Here is an 18,135-nt window from a genome sequence, read left to right on the forward strand (position 1 = left end):
ATTTTAAACTCTAGATCACCTCTTAGTAATTCTGAGCTCCAAGAATAGTACTAATAAAAATAAGTTGAATTTATGAAAGAAATGTTTGTATATTATAGTCATTTTGGAACATGCCTTTTCTTCAGTTACTCTCCAGATAACTAATTGGATTAACAACAACTTCAAACAAATGCCTTTACTTGAAGACACGACCAGGTGATACACAGTTGAAGCACAAATGAATTTGTTAAATTCAAAATTGTTAACCATGTTCAACCCAGTAAATATGTTACTACTGTAAATGTCGGCTTTCTTTCAAAGTGAGATAAGATCCTTCTATTCCTCTTTTCTTCAGAGATTTTATTATGAATAGATATTGTATTTTACAAAAGGTTTTTCTGAATCTCTTGAGATGATCACATGATTTTTATCCTTGCTTCTGCTTATGAGATGAATTACATTTATTGATTTGAATATGTTGAAACATCCTTGAATCCCTGGGATGAAGCCTACTTGGCCATGGTATATGATATTTTTGAAGATTTGCTGCATTCTGCTTGCCAGTATCCAGTTGAGGATTTTTGCATCTGTTTTGTTAAAGAGATTCACCTATGTTCCTTTTTGGTTTGATCCTTGTCTTTTTCAGGATCTTGGCAATGCTATCTTCCAAGAATGAATTTGGGTGGACTCCTTCTCTTTCAATTTTGTAAAAGAATTTGAGGAGTACTGGTGTTAGATCTTCCCTGAAGTAATTGCAGAATTTGACTATCCAAAAGATCCTGGGCTTTTCTTAACTGGTAGGTTTTTAATTGCTGCTTCAATTTCCTTGCTAGCTATTAGTTTATTCAAGATTTTTAAATATTCTTGTATTAATTTTATTAATTCCTGTGTGTTAAGAAATCTCTACATTTTTTCTGAGTTTTCAAATTTTTCAACATATAGGTACTTATATTACCTAAAGTATTCCACCAAAAGATCAAAAATTAATAACCACATTCAGCAATGTAGCAGAATACCAAATAAGTACACAAAAATCAAATAAGTACACAGAAATCAATAGTTTTCCTATACACTAATAATGAACACACTGGAAAAGAAATAAGAAAATAATAATAACAGTATCAGGAAATATTGCATACTTAGGAATTAACCTAAGGTAGTGAAAGACATGTACACTAAAAATTACATCATTCTGAAAAGGAAACTTTGGAGGATATCAGAATATGGAAAGATATACCCTGTTTGTTGATAGGTAAATTCAATATAATCAAAATGACCATACTTACAAAACTTATATATAAATGTAATACAATTCCAGTGAAAATACCAGCAGCATTTCTCACAGATCTGGAGAAAACACATTTTAAACTTGTGTGGATTCAGAACAGACCTAGAATAGCAAAAGCAATTCTGGATGAAAAAAATAAGCAAAGTGGGAGGCATCACAATACCAGATTTGAAGATATACTATAAAGCTACTATCATTAAAATAGCATGGTACTGTAATGGCATAAAAACAGACAACTGAATCAATAGGACAGAGTACAGGTAGCAGATGTAATCCCAGGAACATTCAGCTATTTCAACTTTAACAAAGAGGCCAAAACATACACTGGAGGAAAGACAGCTTCTTCAGTAAATGGTACTGGGAATACGGGACATCTACATGCAGAAAACTGAGTCTAGACCAATGGATCTTACCATGCTGTAAACTAAAATCAAAATGGACCAAAGATCTAAATTTTAGAATAAAAACACTTAATCTACTGGAAGATAAATAAGTCAAATGCTTAAACACATAGGTGTAGGCAAGGACACTGTGAACAGAATACCAATAGCACAAGAAATAACAGTGGGAATCAATAAATGGTATATTGTCATATTAAAATCTTCTGCACAGCAAAAGAAACAACCACATGCATAATGGGAAAAATTTTTCCAGCTATTCCTCAGATGGAGGACTAACATCTAAAATATAAAAATAACTCAAAAAATTAGACAGCCTAAAATAAAAGACCCAAATTGAAATGTATGGATACTTCTTTTTTTTTTAATTTATTTTAAAAATAAAAGAAGGAAAACACATTAACAGGCAACCATTTACAAAATAGCGTCCTGTATATATATATATGTATGTCCCTCTTTCCCTTCTCTTTTCCACACCACAGTTGCCCTTTATTTTTGAGCATTTTCCTTTTGATTCACAATGTTTCTCATACCTCCTAGTTTTTATTCATTCTTTCAGGCCTTACACTAGTGAGACAATACTTTGCTTACACATGCAGGTCTGATTTATTTCACATATGAGTATGGTCTCTGGTTGTGACCATTTACCTATAAAAGCCTCAAGTTTATCTTTCCTTATAGCTGAGTAATAGTCAATTATATAAAAGCACCACATTTTTTTCATCCATGCCTCAGTGGATAGACATTTGGGGTGCTTCCACAACTTAGCAATTACAAATTGTGCTGCTATGAACGTAGGTGTACATATATCGCTGTGAAATGATGTTTTTAGATCTTCTGGGAAAATACCCAGAAGGAGAATAGCTGGGTTGAATGGGACCTCTAGTCCTAGTTTGCTGAGGAATCTCCAAACTGATTTCCACAGTGGTTTCACCAGTCTGCATTCCCACCAGCAGTGGAGAAGAGTTCCTATTTCTCCACAGCCTCACCAGCATTTGTTACTGGTTGATTTCTCAATGCTAGCCATTCTTACTGGGGTGAGATGTAATCTCAGTGTTGTTTTAATTTGCATTTCTCGAATGACTAATGATGTTGAACACTTTCTCATATATTTACTTGCCATTTGTATTTCTTTATCTGAGAAGTGTGTATTCATCTCAGCTGCCCATTTTTGAACTGGGTCTTTGAATTTGGGGGTGTTGACGCTTTGTAATTCTTTATATGTTCTGGATAGAAGACCTTTGTCTGAGGGACAGTCAGCTAAAATATTTTCCCAATTTGTGGATTTTCTTTTTACTCTGCTGGTGATTTCTTTAGATGTGCAGAAACTTTTCAGTAGGATGAGATCCCCATTGTTGATTCTTTCAAGTATTTCCTGTGCAGCTTGGTTTTTGTTCATGAACTCTCTGCATACCCCTATGTCTTCAAGGTTTTTACCTACTTTCTCTTCAATAGATATCGTGTTTCTGTTTTAATATTGAGATCTGTGATCCACTTTGACTTGAGTTTGGTGCACGGTGATGGACTTGAGTCTATTTTCAGTCTTTGGTAGGTGGCAAGGCAATTTTTCCAGCACCATTTATTAAAGAGGCTATCGTTCTTCCAGAAAGTTTACTTGGCCCCTTTACCAAAGATTAGGTGGCTGAGTATGTTTCTGGTTGTGGTTGTTTCTTCCAGTCTGTTCCATTGATCCTCAGGTCTGCTTTTTAGCCAGTACCACGTCGATTTTATTACAGTGGCTTTGTAGTATAATTTCAGGTCAGGGATTGTGATTCCACCTGACTTGTCCTTGTTGCCCAGAATTGCTATTGCTATTCTGGGTCTCTTCTGGTTCCAGATGAATTTAAGGAATGTTTTCTCTAGATCTGTGAGGTATGCTAATGGGAATTTAATGGGAATTGCATTGAATCTGTACAACAATTTTGGTAGAATGACCATTTTCACAGTGTTGGTTCTTTCTATCCACGAGCAAGGAATATTTTTCCATTTACTGAAATCCTATTCAATCTCTTTTTTCAGAGGACTGTAGTTTTCAGTGAATAGATCTTTTACCTCTTTTGTTAAATTGACTCAAATATTTGAATTTCTTGGATGCTATTGTGAAAGATATGGTTTCCTTAATTTCTCTCTCAGTCTGTTTGTTGTTTGTGTGTAGGAATGCTATCAATTTTTGGGTGTTGACTTTGTATCCAGCTACACTGCTGAATTTGTTGATTAATTCAAGGAGTCTTCTTGTGAAGTTTTTGGGATCTTCCATATAAAGTATCATGTCATCTGCAAATACTGATAGTTTTACTTCTTCCTTTACTATTCTTATTCCTTTTATTTCTCTCTCTTGTCTAATTGCTCTGGCTAATGGTTCCAGAACTATGTTGAACAGGAGTGGTGACAGCAGACATCCTTATCTTCTTCCTGACTTTAAAGTAAAAGCTTTCAGTTTTTGTCCATTTAGTGTGATGTTGGCTGTTGGTTTGTCATAGATGATTTTGATCCGATTGAGGTAAAGATCATCTATTCCTCTTTTCTATAGCATTTTTATCATGAGTGCATGTTGCACTTTGTAGAAAGCTTTTTCTGCATCTATTGAGATGATCATGTGGTTTTTGTTTTTGGTTTTATTGATATGGTATATAACATTTATTGATTTCCAAATATTGAATAATCCCTGCATTCTTCTTTTTTATTTTAAAGAGTAAAAGAAAGATAACATTATAATATGGGAGGCTTACCAAATTACAGACAAAGTAAAGTGGTAGGAAATTATCAATGGTTATTGTTTTACATATTGTTATCTACAAGATAGTTTCTCAAGAAAACAAATAGACAAATAATAGTGAGTTACAGACAAAAGGGGTAGTAGATTATCAATAGTTGTTGTACTATACTTTGGTATCTTCAAATTGACTTCTAAAGAAGATAAATAGAGCTATACGTGAGTGACCTATTGAATAATCATTAACTATTCTCAATGGCTGCTGTAGGAAATACATAATAAACATGCATCCATTTATGTAACAGGATAGGAACAATACAAACATTACAGAGTTATGGATAGATTAGTACAAAAATATCAATGGCTGCTGTAATACATGGTGATATCCTCAAAGTGGTTTCTCGGGAAGACAGAGATAAGTAAGAAGGATCTAACAAGTAGTTACAAACTAAAGTTTGTCAAAAATAGCATATTACCTCCTCACCAGTGACTCCTGTCACTGAGGTGTGACTGCTGGAAGGAAGACCAGGATTGAAAAGAAGGACCGAGAGACTTGCACCTGTGTCCAGCAACAGGCTGTTTTCTTGTCCTCCTATAGTCATGATTACCCAGGGCTTCTCCATGGAGATGACAGTCTGGCCAGAGGGAGAGGGCAAAGTATGCCCCAGGCCCTCTCATTCCTGTTGGACTAACTGGTAGGATGGGTCTGAGCTCTGGGGCCTCTGCTTCAGAGGGCAAACCAATCTCCAGTGGTCTCATTTGCATTCAGGGCATGGCCCATGGGGCCTCTTAGGGCAGTTCCTCTTGAGGTGACCTGGCTTTAACAGTGGTAGCAGATGAATGCAGTCGTCGAGTTCTTCTTGGGGCCCCGGGAATCAGACCTGGGGTCTGTTTCTCTTAGTGCTGCAGCAAAAGCAGCTGCTTTTTCTTAGTCTCTTTGTTTTCTCTCTTTGGCCTCCTCCTCATCATGGCTATAGAATACTGAGGAGGCAATTCTTACTAACGTCTGAAGTGAGCCATCTGTGGCAAAAGCTATTCTTTGTAGCATTTTCTCTCCAGCCTCCCATCGCATTGGGACCCCACACTCAGTTAGTGTCCTCTAACCCAACTGTCAGCACAGGCAGCAGGAATCTTGCTGCAGCCTCTCCGGAGCTCCACCACAGCTTGTACTGTCAGGGGAAGAATGGCTTCCAGGGAGTCTCCCCAGGTATTGTGTAAGGTCCTCCTGGTTTACAGCTTCCAAACAGCTCTCATGACCCCAGTCCACAGGACCTCTGACTCCTCGGCCTTAGTCTACATTCTCATGTTCTCCAAGTCCTTGTTCAGCAGCTGCTCCTCCGCTGACTCTGGACCTTTCTGGTTCTCAATGGCAGGAGCAAGAGTGACCCGTTGTGTGGCATGTATTCCCAGGGTTTTCTCCATGTTTGAATGATTCACTCATGTCCGTGCATGGGCATCTGCAGCCGGTGCATGGTGGGCCAGTTGTGTCATTGTTTCTCTGTGTCATGGTAGTTCTCAATTGAGTGGCGGCGGCGGGCCTGAGGGCCGGCATGTGACAACACTCCCCGCTGCGTGGCTCCCTGTGGACCAGAGACTCTCCTCCAGGGCACCTGCTAGGCTGGGGACCAACCCAAGTGCCAGCACTCCCCGCCCTGCAGCTTTCTGAGCACCAGGGGCCCTCCTTCCAGGCACCTGTGAGGCAGGGAGCTGGCCCAAATCCCGAGGCTCCCTGCCGTGCAGCTCCCAGTGCCATCACTGCATTCTTGGAATGAATCCATCTTTGTCATGGTGTATGATTTTCTTGATTATTTGCTGTATTTTATTTGCTAGTACTTTATTGAGTATTGTTGCCTCTATATTCACTAGGGAGATTAGTCTGTAGTTCTCTGTCTTCTTTGGATCTTTCTCTGGTTTTGGTTTCAGTGTAATACTTGCCTCCAGAAATGAGTTAGGGAAAATTGCTTCCTTTTCAATTTCACTGAAGAGTTTGAGGAGTGTTGGTATTAAATCTTCTCTGAATTTCTTCCAAATTCTGTTGTGAATCCATCCAGGCCTGGGCTTTTCTTTGTCAGTAATTTTTTAATCATGCTGTCAATCTCATTAATTGATACTGGTTTGTTCAGCATTTTTATATCTTCTTGATTCAACCTTGTAATTTGTACATATCTGTTAATCTGTCCATTTTTTCTGAGGTTTCTCTCCTATGGGAGTAAAGATTTTCAAAGTAGGTATTAATGATCTTCTGGATTTCTGTAAGATCTGTAGTAATTTCATCCTTTTCATTCCTTATAGCATGAGTTTGAATTCTTTCCTTTCTTTTTTTCGAGAAGGTTAGTTAGGGTTTTATCAATTTTATTTATTCTTTCAAAGAACCAACTCTGTTTCATTTATCTTTTGTACAGTTTTCTTCATCTCAATTGCTTTAATTTCTGCCTTGATCTCTCTAATCTCCCTGGTTCTTTGGGCTTTGGGCTTGACTTTATCTTCTTTTTCTAAAAGTTTAAGGTGCACCATTAGGCTATTTATTTGTTCTCTTTCTGTTTTGCTTATGTGTGAGTTCAGTGCTTTAAATTTCCCTCTGAAGACTGCTTTCATTGCCTCCCACAGATTCCACTAAATTATATTTACATTTTCATTTGTTTGTAGGTATTTTTTAATTTCCTCTTGAATTTCTTCTGTGACCCATTGGTTGTTCAGGAGGTTGTTGTTTAATTTCCAAGTGTTTATGCAGTTTTTGGAGCTCTTTTTGTCATTAATTTCCAATTTCATTGCACTGTGCTCAGGTAATATGCATGGGATAATTTCAGTGCTTTTGCATTTAAGTAGATATGCTCTATGGGCTATAATGTGGTCTCTTTTAGAGAAAAGTCCATGTGCAGCTGAGATAAAAGTGTACTCTGATGCTGTGGGGTGGAACACTGTATACATCTACTAAGTCCATTTGTTCACAGCTTTGGTTCAGATCTGTTATTTCTCTGCTGATTTTTTGTCCAGTTGACCTATCTCTTTGTGTCAAAGGGGTGTTGAGGTCCCCTATTGCAATAATGTTATTAATTATATGGGTTTTCATGTCTGTTAAGATTTGTCTTACACAGTTTGGTGCTCTGATATTTTGTGCATACATGTTTATGATTGTTATCTCATCCTCTTGCAGTTTTCCCCTGACAAGTATGTAGTGACCTTCTTTGTCTCTTTTTTGATTGTTGTCAGTTTGAAGTTTACGTTGTCTGCAAACAGAATAGCTACACCTGCTTTTTTCTGGGTTCCTGTTGCATGGCGGATTGTTTTCCATTCTTTGATTTTCAGTCTATAGATTTCCTTTTGAGTAAAATATATTTCCTGTATACAGCATATCACTGAATTTTGTTTCTTAATCTGCTCTGCCAGTCTGTGTCTTTTGACTGATGAATTGAGGCCATTTACATTTATGGTTCTAGCTGACATGTGTTGACTTATCATTGTCATGTTATTTACTTGCATTGGTATCCTACTTTTTCTACCTGTTTAGTTGCTTGCTCTTCTTGATGTTTCCTTTGGATTGTTTTTCTTGAAATTGTGGTCACATTTTTCTCTGTCTAGAATATCTTTTAGTACTCTTTGCAACAATGGCTTGTCACTCATGAGTTTCTTCAATTGTTCTTTGTCATGGAAATATTTTATTCCTCTGTTGAATTTGAAGGGTAGTTTGGCAGGGTACATCACCCTTGGTTGGAAGTTGTTGTGTCTCAGGACCTGTAATACTTTGCTCCAAGCTCTTCTCCATTGAATGGTTTGTGTTGAAAAGTCTGCTATGATCTGATGGGCTTTCCCTTATGGGTGATCTTTTCCTTTTCTCTAGCGGCTTTTAATATTCTTCTTTTGCTGGAGATCTGAGAATTTGACTATTATATGTCTGGGTGTAGTTTTATTTTGTTATGGTTAGTTGGAGTTCTATATATCTCATTTGCCTATATATCATGTTCTGTCTCCATGCTTGGGAAATTTTCTGCTATTATTTCTGCAAATATTCTTTTTATGCTGTTTGTATTGCTTCCTGCTGTTTCATTGACTCCTATTAGTTGTACATTATTACTGTTTGCCTCGTCTTGCACCTGTTGAATTCATTTTTCCTGGTTCCTTGTTTATTTTAAGAGATCTTTTCTTTCAAGATCACTAGCTACCATGCTGTCTTCAAAATCTGAAATTCTATCTTCAGCTTGATTCAAGTAATTTTAGCAGCTTTCAGTGGAAGCTCTGATTTCCTGGATTTCTCTATGAATCTGGGTTATGCATTCTAATTCATTTCTATATTTTTCATTTAACTTTTCCAACCATTGTCTATGTTGTTCTATTTTTTTATATGTTCTTCAGATGTACTGAGCAGTTCTTTCATTATTATTGTCATTTCATTTGTTGCCCCAGAGATTATTTCTGATCTGATCTCTTCTATGGCCTTACGGAGTTGTTTCTTTACTTCCATTGCAATCATTTCAGCAATTTCAGGTGCGTGTTTACAAAGTTCTCCTGTGTCGTTGTCTCCTGGACTTGTTCTGAGTGGGCTGGAGTTCTGAGACTGTGTTTTAGTCCTTCATCTTGACATGTTTGAACCCAGATGCAGAAAGCTCAATCTCCCTCTTCCCTGGCAGCTCAGCAAAGACCGCTAATGTCCCTTGTTTCCTTGGTGGTCAGGCTTGCCACTCAGTGTCCACTGAGATGCACTACTTAGTCTGGGATTTTCCAGCAGATGATGAAGTGTAGCTCATTTTCCCAGGTCTCAGATGCAGACCTTGATGTCAGCTGATGGCAGACCGTCTGATCCAGTGTTCCCTCACACTTTAGGGTGCATGTATGACCCAGACTTGGGCTGCACTGGTGGCACAATCCCAGTCTAGTAGACCTGTGTCCCCAGGCAGTTCAGGGTACAGGCAAAACCCAGACATGAACTGCAGGGTCAACAATTTGTGGACCACCTGATTCTGTGTCTTCAGTCAGTTCAGGATGCTCACAGGAGCCAGATGTGGGATGCACTGCCAGCAATCACAGACTGCCCGTGTCTGTGACCTCCAGGAGGTCAGGCCGCAAGTAAAGCACGAACCTGAAGCACGATGCCAGCAGCTTGTGGAGTGCCCATTTACTCAGCACAGGGCATGCGCTTGCAGGACCCACACAAGAACCCTGGTGAGAGCAGTTCTCAGGCCTTCTGAGTGACAATCTCCTGTCTGCCCTGGGCACACAGAGGGCCTATGGGTACTTCTAAGAAGAATACAAATACTAATGAATGCATGAAAAAATTTTCAATATCTTTGGACATTAGAGAAATACAAATTAAATTTACATTGTGAAATTATCTTACTCCCTAAAAATGTCTATGAAGAAGTAAAAAAAAAAAAAAAAAAAAAAGAAAAGCTGGTGAGGATGTGAGAAAAAGTGAGCTCTTTTACATTGTTACCGGGAATGCTAACTAATAACCACTGTGAAAATCAGGGTGTGTGTTACTCAAAAAACTAAAAATAGAAATTACTTTTTACCCAGTTTTTCCCCTTCTATGTATCTTCTGAAAAGAGTTAAAGTCATGATATTATGGGAATACATACATGCTTGTGTTTACAACAGCACAATTTATAAGAGCTATTATCTTGGAAATAGCACATATGTCCATCAACAGATGAATGGTTAAAGAAAATGCAGTGTTTGTACACAATGGAGCAGTACTCTGCCATAAAGAAAAATAAACTTGAGGAAACAAGTGCAATTTGAGAACATAATGTTAAGTGAAACAAATCAGACACAAGCTTAAATACTACAGGGTTCCTCAAATATATATATATATATATATATATATATAAAGAGAGAGAGAGCAAAATAAGAGATAGACAAAAAGGAAATAGAGATAAGCACAAATAATTCCATTGTTTCAAAAACATTTTAATAAATGTTAGTTGTTTTCATTTATACTATTAGTTTCTCTTAGTTCACGTAAAAGAACATTTTGTGCTTTTATCTATTAGTTTCTTCTTTCTCAGAGGGATACTATTTTGTCTAGGACTTGCACTCCAAGAAACATTTGGGCCATACTTTTAAGATTGTAATACACAATGTATAAACTATTGTTATCCTTTTACTGTTTTCTTATATAAGTTTGTTCTCTTTTTATGCAGAGAAGAGAGCTTTTTTCTATTTTCTTTCTAACATCTTTTTGTAGTACATTAAAATAAAAAGTCTATAATATGAATAAAAACTACATGGCAAATTGTACGTTCAAACTGAGAGGGTTCAGGTCCAGAGTTTTCACCTTTAACTTCTATTCTGAATCCTTGATATTGTGCCTAGGACTATTTTAGGCACTAGGACTGTGGAGAGTGTAAAATAGATAAAAGAAGCTATGACCATTGTGATCAAAGAGAATGGAACCTACATACACAGAGAGGACAACTGTGAGTAATATTTGGGAATGTACCAAGTAATTCCAAATTTTGAGAGAATAATGTCATATTAATAGCCTTTTAAAGGAAAATACTTAAAATGCTTTAACTTTATTAGAATCATTCTGTCACTAAGAAGTGGGAAAAAACCTATCAGCAAATTAGTACAAGACAAAATTTTTAGCTAGTTAAAAATAACAAAGGTATATTTGCTTAAAAATATAATATCAAAATTTATTCCCAATGTATCAAATTAAATTTAAAAATTAAAATGGAGGTGAGGGTAAGTATTTGTTGGATCTCAACATGGGTAAGGAAATTCTAAGGATAAGTCCTACCAAAGGAGTCTATATAAGGACATTTTTAAAATCTCTACATGACAAATAACATAAATGATACTAAAGTCCAATGATTGATAAAATATCAATAAGAAATAAAATAACAACAATAACCTTCAGTAAATGATATTGCATTTTTATGAGAAAAATTAAACATCATGTACAAAAATATGAAGAATCTTTAAAATAGTAAAACCTACAAAAACAAGAAATAAATCTGAAGGCAAGTAAATACACAAAACAGTTAAAACGTCAGCACAACAGTAATTGGCACTTAATAAACAAAAGAGAGGGCTTTAATTTATTTTGTTTGCTTTTTAACTGACAAACACTATGTGAACATATATGCACAAGAACGTACAAATACTAGGTAAAATTAAGTTTGCATACACTCCTGGTAATGGTATTAGATGACACAACTTTCCTAGAAAGTGATTTAGTAATTTCAAATACCCTTATAATTATTCACACTTATGATATCAAGTTTTTATTCCCTGAAAGTTAATCAGAGAAATGAGCAAAGAGTTTTGCATATGTATGTTCAAAAGCAGAACTATTAGAAACAATGCAAATGAATGAGTCTTGGTTAAATAAATAATGATGTATCCATGGGATGATGGTACATTCTACAGCCAGCACATCATTTCTGAATATTTAATCCAGAAGTTTCACGTTTATTTTGTTGAGGGAACTGTCAAAATTAAATTACTTATATTCATTTTTATGTACACATATTCTCTAACTTTCGTTTCGGAAATGCATTTCTATCTATATATCTATATGTGTAATCAGTTAAGGGTGTAAAGCAATATAAAAAAAGTTAAGAGCTATTAGTTTTTCTGGTGGATTAGACTTAACCTTTCAGCTCACATCTTTCCAAAATTTTTAGTGAGATGGTGTGTATATTAATTGGCTACATGCAACCTTTTCACAATGCACATATACTTCACAACACTATATTATACAACATTATGTTGGATAAAACATATACAGTGTTATCCATCACTTTAAAAGATAATAAACTCTTTTGAAAATATCCATCTTTCTGCAGGAAAAAGTACTTCCATTTGGAGTCAGAGCTATCTACCTACAGGCATCAAGCAACTGTTTCACATAAGCCAAATCATATTTGTTGAAGACACAACACATGTTCGCCAATAGGCAAGATTATTTTAAGCTGCTTAATTTGTAAAGTTATTCTTTTTAAAATTCAGTTGCTTTTGTTTTAACAAAAATAATATAATGAAACTATAGCAAAAGAATAAACTTCCACATTTATTTGAAAACGAAATATAAATGTATTACTAGTATGTCAAAACTGGTATTATGAAGAGCACACGCAACTTGTATTCAGCAAAATTCATTTCTATAGCCACTCACTTATTTTCTTGTAGACCTCATGATCCTCAATGGTTAAAGAAGAATACCTAATTAAATGACCTATAAGATTTTTCTAATTCTACAATTACTGAGTCAAATACAAAATATTTTCAATAACTTCTGATAGTATTTTTCCAAATCACCTTTTATTCTCTAAGGAAAAAATTTAAACTTGGAATTTACTTTCGAAGTGTGATGCTTTTAAAGTTGTTTTTGCATTTATTTTAAAGAGAGAAAAATAAAGACAAAGATACAGGATTATAAAAACAAGATAATAGGAAATTAACAATGGTTAATATATTGTACATTGTTATCGTCAAAATAGTTGCTCAGATTATAAGACATAGATATGCAAAATTGATCAAAGAGTGCAAGCACAACCTGTTCTTTTCAATCAACTAACAGAAATTAGCAGTATAATTATCTTTGCTATTTTGTGTATATGTATATATTTTCTTTTCCATTCCTTCTTTTCTCCTTTGCCCTATCCCAATTGTTCTTTCCTTTTAAGCAGTTTCTTTTGCTTTCACAATAACTGCATTATGGATTTTGTTTACTCTTTCAGTTTATTACACTAGGGAAACAATACCATGTTTACACATGCGAGTCTAATTTACTTCACTTATATCTATGGTCTCTAGTTGCATCCGTTTACCTATGAAAACCTCGAGTCTGTCTTTCTTTATAGCTAAATAGTACTCTCTTCTATAAATATAAAACATCTTTTCTATCCATCAGTTGGTTGATGGGCATTTGTGTTGTTTCCAAGATTTAGAACAAATTGTTCTGCTATAAACATGGGGGCATGTATATCACTATGATACGAAGTTTTTAATTCTTCTGGAAAAATGCCCAGAAGGGGACTAGCTGGATGTAATGGGACTTCTAATCCTAGCTTTTGAGGAATCTCCATACTGATTTCCACAGTGATTGTACCAGTCTACAAAACCACCAACAGTGGAGAAGGATCCTTTTTTCCCACAGCCCTTCCAGTATTTCTTATTGGTTCATTTCTTGATGATAGCCATTCTGTCTGTGGTGAGTGGAATCTCAGTCTTGTTTTAATATGCATTTCCCGAATGACCAATGATTTTGAACAATTTTTCATGTATTTATTTGCCATTTGTGTTTCTTCATTTGAGAAATGTGTTTTCATCTCACATGCCCATTTTTGGATTGGGTCTTTACATTTGGGGGATCTGATTTTTTTCAGTTCTTTATAATGTTCTGGATAGAAGTTATTTGTCTAAAGGACAATTGCGTAAAATTTTTTCCCACTCTGTGGGTTTTCTCTCCACTCTCTTGGTGATTTCTTTTGATGTGCAAATATTTTTTAAAAGATGAGATCCAAGTTGATGTTTTTTTTTAAAAATTACTTCCCATACATTTTGGTTTTGGTTCATGAATGCTCTGCCTACCCCTATGTCTTCTAGATTTCTCCCTACTTTCACTTCCAGTAGATTTCTTGTTTCTCTTTTACTGTTTAGATCTTTGATCCATTTTCACTTTAGTTTAGTGCATAGTGATAGACATGGCTCTAGTTTTAGTCTTTGGCAAGTGGAAAACCAATTTTTTCAGCACCATTTATTAAAGAGGCTATGCTTCTTCCAGTGAACATGCTTGGACATTTTTTCAAAGATAAGGTTGCTGAGTGTGCCTGTAGTTGTTTTTGAATCTTCTAATTGGTTGCACTGATAATCACTTCTGGTTTTTTTTGCCATTAACATGCTGATTTTACCACAGTAGCCTTGTGGTATACAGGGATTGTGATGTCTCCTGCCTTGCGTTTGTTGCCCAGGATTGCTTTTGCTATTCTAGGTCTCTTGGGTTTTCAGATGAATTTTAGGAGTATTTTTTTCTGTATCTGTGAGCTATGCTAATTGTATTTTGTCCTCAAAGGAATGAGTTAGGGAGAATTCCTTCCCTTTCAATTTCATTAAAGAGTTTGAGGAGTACTGGCATTAAATCTTCTCTAAATTTCTTGTAGAATTCATCTGTGACTCCATCAGGACATGGGATTTACTTTTTTGGTAAGTTTTTAATTATGTTTTCAATTTCATTAACCGACATTGTGTTATTCAGAAATTTTATATCTTCTTGATTCTGATTTGCTAATTTATACATTTCTATGAATCTGTCCAATCCTTTGTGAGTACAGATTTTTAAAGTAGGTATCATGATCTTCTAAATTTCCACAGGATCTGTAGTGATTTTACCATTTTCATTCCTTATTGCATGAATTTGAGTTTTTCTGTTTTTTTATAATGTTAGCTACAGTTTTATCAATTTTATTGATTCTTTCAAAGAACCAAATCTTCAATTCAATAATTACTTGTATTCTTTTCTTAGTCTTAATTATGTTAATTTCTGATCTGATCATTATAATTTCCTCCCTTATATGGGATTTGAGGCTAACTGGCTCTTCTTTTTCTAGAAGCTTGAAGTGCAGCATTAGGTTGTTTATTTGTGCTCATTCTGTTTTCCTGATGTGAGAATTCACTTCTATAAATTTTCCTATTAAGACTGCTCTCATTGTGCATCATGGGGTTCTGGTAAATTGTATTTGCATTTCTGTTTGATTGTAGATATTGTTTATTTTTTCTTTAATTTCATCTGTGACCCATTGTTCAAGAGACAGCTATTTAATTTCCTTTTTTATGCAGTTTTGAGGCTTCTTTTATTTTTAACTTACAATTTCATTGCACTATGGTCAGATAATATGCGTGAGATAATTTCAATACCTTTGCATTTACTTAAGCATGTTCTATGGGCTAGTATGTGATTTATTTTAGAGAATATGCCACATGCATCTGAGAAGAATGTATGTTCTTATCTGTAAACGTCTACTAAGTTCATTTGTTTACAAGTTTGATGGAGTTCTGTTTTTTCTTTGCTGACTTTTTCTCTAATTGATCTATCTCTTTGTGGCAAAGATGTATTAAGGTCCCCCATTAGAATTGTGTTATTGCTAATTTAATTTTTAATGCCTATTAATATTTCTCACATTGTTATGTGTTCCCATATTTGGTGCATAAATATTTATGATTGTTATCTCTTCCTCTTGAAGTTTTCCCCTAACAAGTATGTAGTCACCTTCTTTATCTCTTTCGCTCATTCTTGGTTTGAAATTCACATTGATTGCAGAGTAGCTACCCCTGCTTCTTCCTGGGTTCCTGTTGCATGGAAAATTCTTTTCCATCCTTTGACTTTCAATCTATGAATTTCATTTTCAGTTAAATGTGTTTCTTGGATGCAACATATTGTTGGCTTTTGTTTCTTGGTCAATTCCGCCAGTCTGATTCTTTTGTTTGGTGGATTGAAGCCATTTAAATTGACAGTTATTACAGATATATATTTGCTTATCTTTGGCATATTATATTCCTGCTGGTGGTTCCTTCCTTTTTCCTTTGTTTAATTGCTTGCCCTGCCTGGTGGTTTTTTTCTGTTCTTGTGCTTGGAATTGTGATCTTTTTATCTCTGTCTAGAGTATCTTCCAGTACACTTTGTATGGTTGGTTTAGTGGTCATGAATTTGTTCACTTGTTCTTTCTCATGGATGTATCTTATTTCTCCACCAATTTTGAAAGATATTTTTGCAGAGTATGTCAACCAGGGTTAGAAGTTGTTTTCTTTCATGACTTAAAATATCCAAGCTCTTCTTGATTTGAGTGTTTGTGTTGAGAACTCTGCCATAATTCTGATGGACTTTCCTATATACCTGATCTGTTTCTATTCTCTAACAGCTTTTAATATTCTGTTCTTGTCCTGAATTTCTGGGATCTTGATTATTATATGATGGAGTATACATTTATTTCTGTCATAGCTAATTGGAATTCTATGTGCCTTATATGTTTGGGAAATTATATGCTATTATTTCTGCAAATAGTCTTTTTTATGTCATTTGTGTTGGCTCCTGCTTTTTCATTGACACCTATCAGGCTTATATTTTTTGTGTGTATCATCTTGCAATTGTTGAATTCTTATTTCTTGATCCCTTGCTAATTTTAAGAAATCTTTCCTTTTGTGACCACTAGTCTCTATCCTATTATCAAAGTCTGTGAGTCTGCCTTCAGTTCTGCTCAAGTAGTTTTACCAGCTTTCAGTAGAATTTTTTATTTCCTGAATATCTGTTTTAATCCACTTTATGCATTCTTTTTCTCTCCCATATTGATCATTCCTGGTTTCCATCCTCTTCCTATCATCATCTATTTTTTGTCTATCTCTGTTCTAGAATTGCTGACCAAGTCTTATAAATATTGACATTTCTTTTTTACTGGAGAGATTGTTTCTGATCTGATTTTTTCTGTGGCATCATTGATTGTTTCTTTACTTTCAATGCTATCATTTTAGAAATTTCAGGTGTGTGTCTTCCATTTTCCTCGATCTCATTGTTTCCTGAACTGTTCTGTGTAGATTGGAGGTCTGAAATTGCATCTTGCTTTTGTGTGTCTTGTCATTTTTTATTTCAAAAATTTTTATTGTGTTTTCTGTATTGATCCTTGTAAGTTTTTGCACTAGGTAGCTATATCAGTAATATCCAGTCCTCTCCAGGAAAAGTCTGCTCCCCAGGGATGTCTTCTGAGTGTAGGAGGTTCTTTGCTTGTGTCTGTTTTAAGATCCTACCTTCCTAGTTAATTAAGAGTAAAGTGTAGGTATCTGTTTGGTTCTGACCCCAGGTTTTTGGTGCTGAACTTTGGTGAGATTATTATGCCAGAGCTTTCCAATAGTGTTACAGAAGGGGAACACTTGATTATAACAGATATGACATCCTAGCTAAAGTAGTATAATGGCAATGACAATAGCACCAAGCATAGTTTTAAACCATAGGGGCAAAATCTACAATTATATAACAGAACTGATTGTAAATTGGTATGTTGTATTCATAGTGTTTCCTCTTGGTAGAGTGGTTTTACATTGTGGTGAGGAGATTTAAGAAGAATGGTGGATAAAACCAAGATAACTAAAAAGAAATTAGAAAGAAGCTGCAAGAAAGGATCATCACAAACACTTTGGGAGGCTAGAGGAGAAGGCAGAAGAGAAAGAATGAGGGAGTAAACAAGGGATAGTCTGAACTTGGTCTCTGGTTTCGGGTATAGGATTAATTTTCTGTGGATGGGGCTGTCCTCATACATTGAGAAAAGAGAAAAAGAGAAAGAAAAGAAAAACAAATCAAAACAAAACAAAACAAAAACAAAAAATTGAGAGAGAATAGGGGCAGCCCCACCTGCCTGCTTCTATTCCATGTGCCTTTGTCACAAGCACAATACTGCTTCACCTAACTTACCACCTGTTGCCTCATAATGCTGTGGTTGCTTCAGACTTGTCATGCTACTAGTTATGCCTGTTCATCCTGTGCACCTTAGTTGGGACCAATGTGCTTCACCTGGGTTGCATGATGATGGGAGGTGCCACACTCCTCACCTTCATCTGTGTCCTAGTAGAAATTGCAGTGGAGGGGCTACCCTCTGTGCCTTCACCTGGGTAGCAGAGGTGGTGGAGATGGTGATGGGAAGGGTCATCCTTCTCACATTCACCTGAACGTGATTCTAAATAATAACATATTCATGTGGGGGGTGAGTTCTGCACATTAAACCCAGGGCATGCAATATCATGCCTAGAAATTTTTTATGGCTCAATTT

General features: G+C 35.6%; 1 pseudogene; it reads right to left on the bottom strand.

The window, feature by feature from the left end:
* LOC102029995 overlaps positions 1 to 17,823 on the bottom strand; it is a 31,150-nt pseudogene extending 13,327 nt beyond the window's left edge.
* Between the last annotated feature and the right edge of the window lie 312 nt (positions 17,824 to 18,135).

The sequence above is a fragment of the Chinchilla lanigera genome, unplaced genomic scaffold (assembly GCF_000276665.1).
Source record: "Chinchilla lanigera isolate Chin_1 unplaced genomic scaffold, ChiLan1.0 scaffold00128, whole genome shotgun sequence".
NCBI classification, from domain to species: Eukaryota; Metazoa; Chordata; class Mammalia; order Rodentia; family Chinchillidae; genus Chinchilla; species Chinchilla lanigera.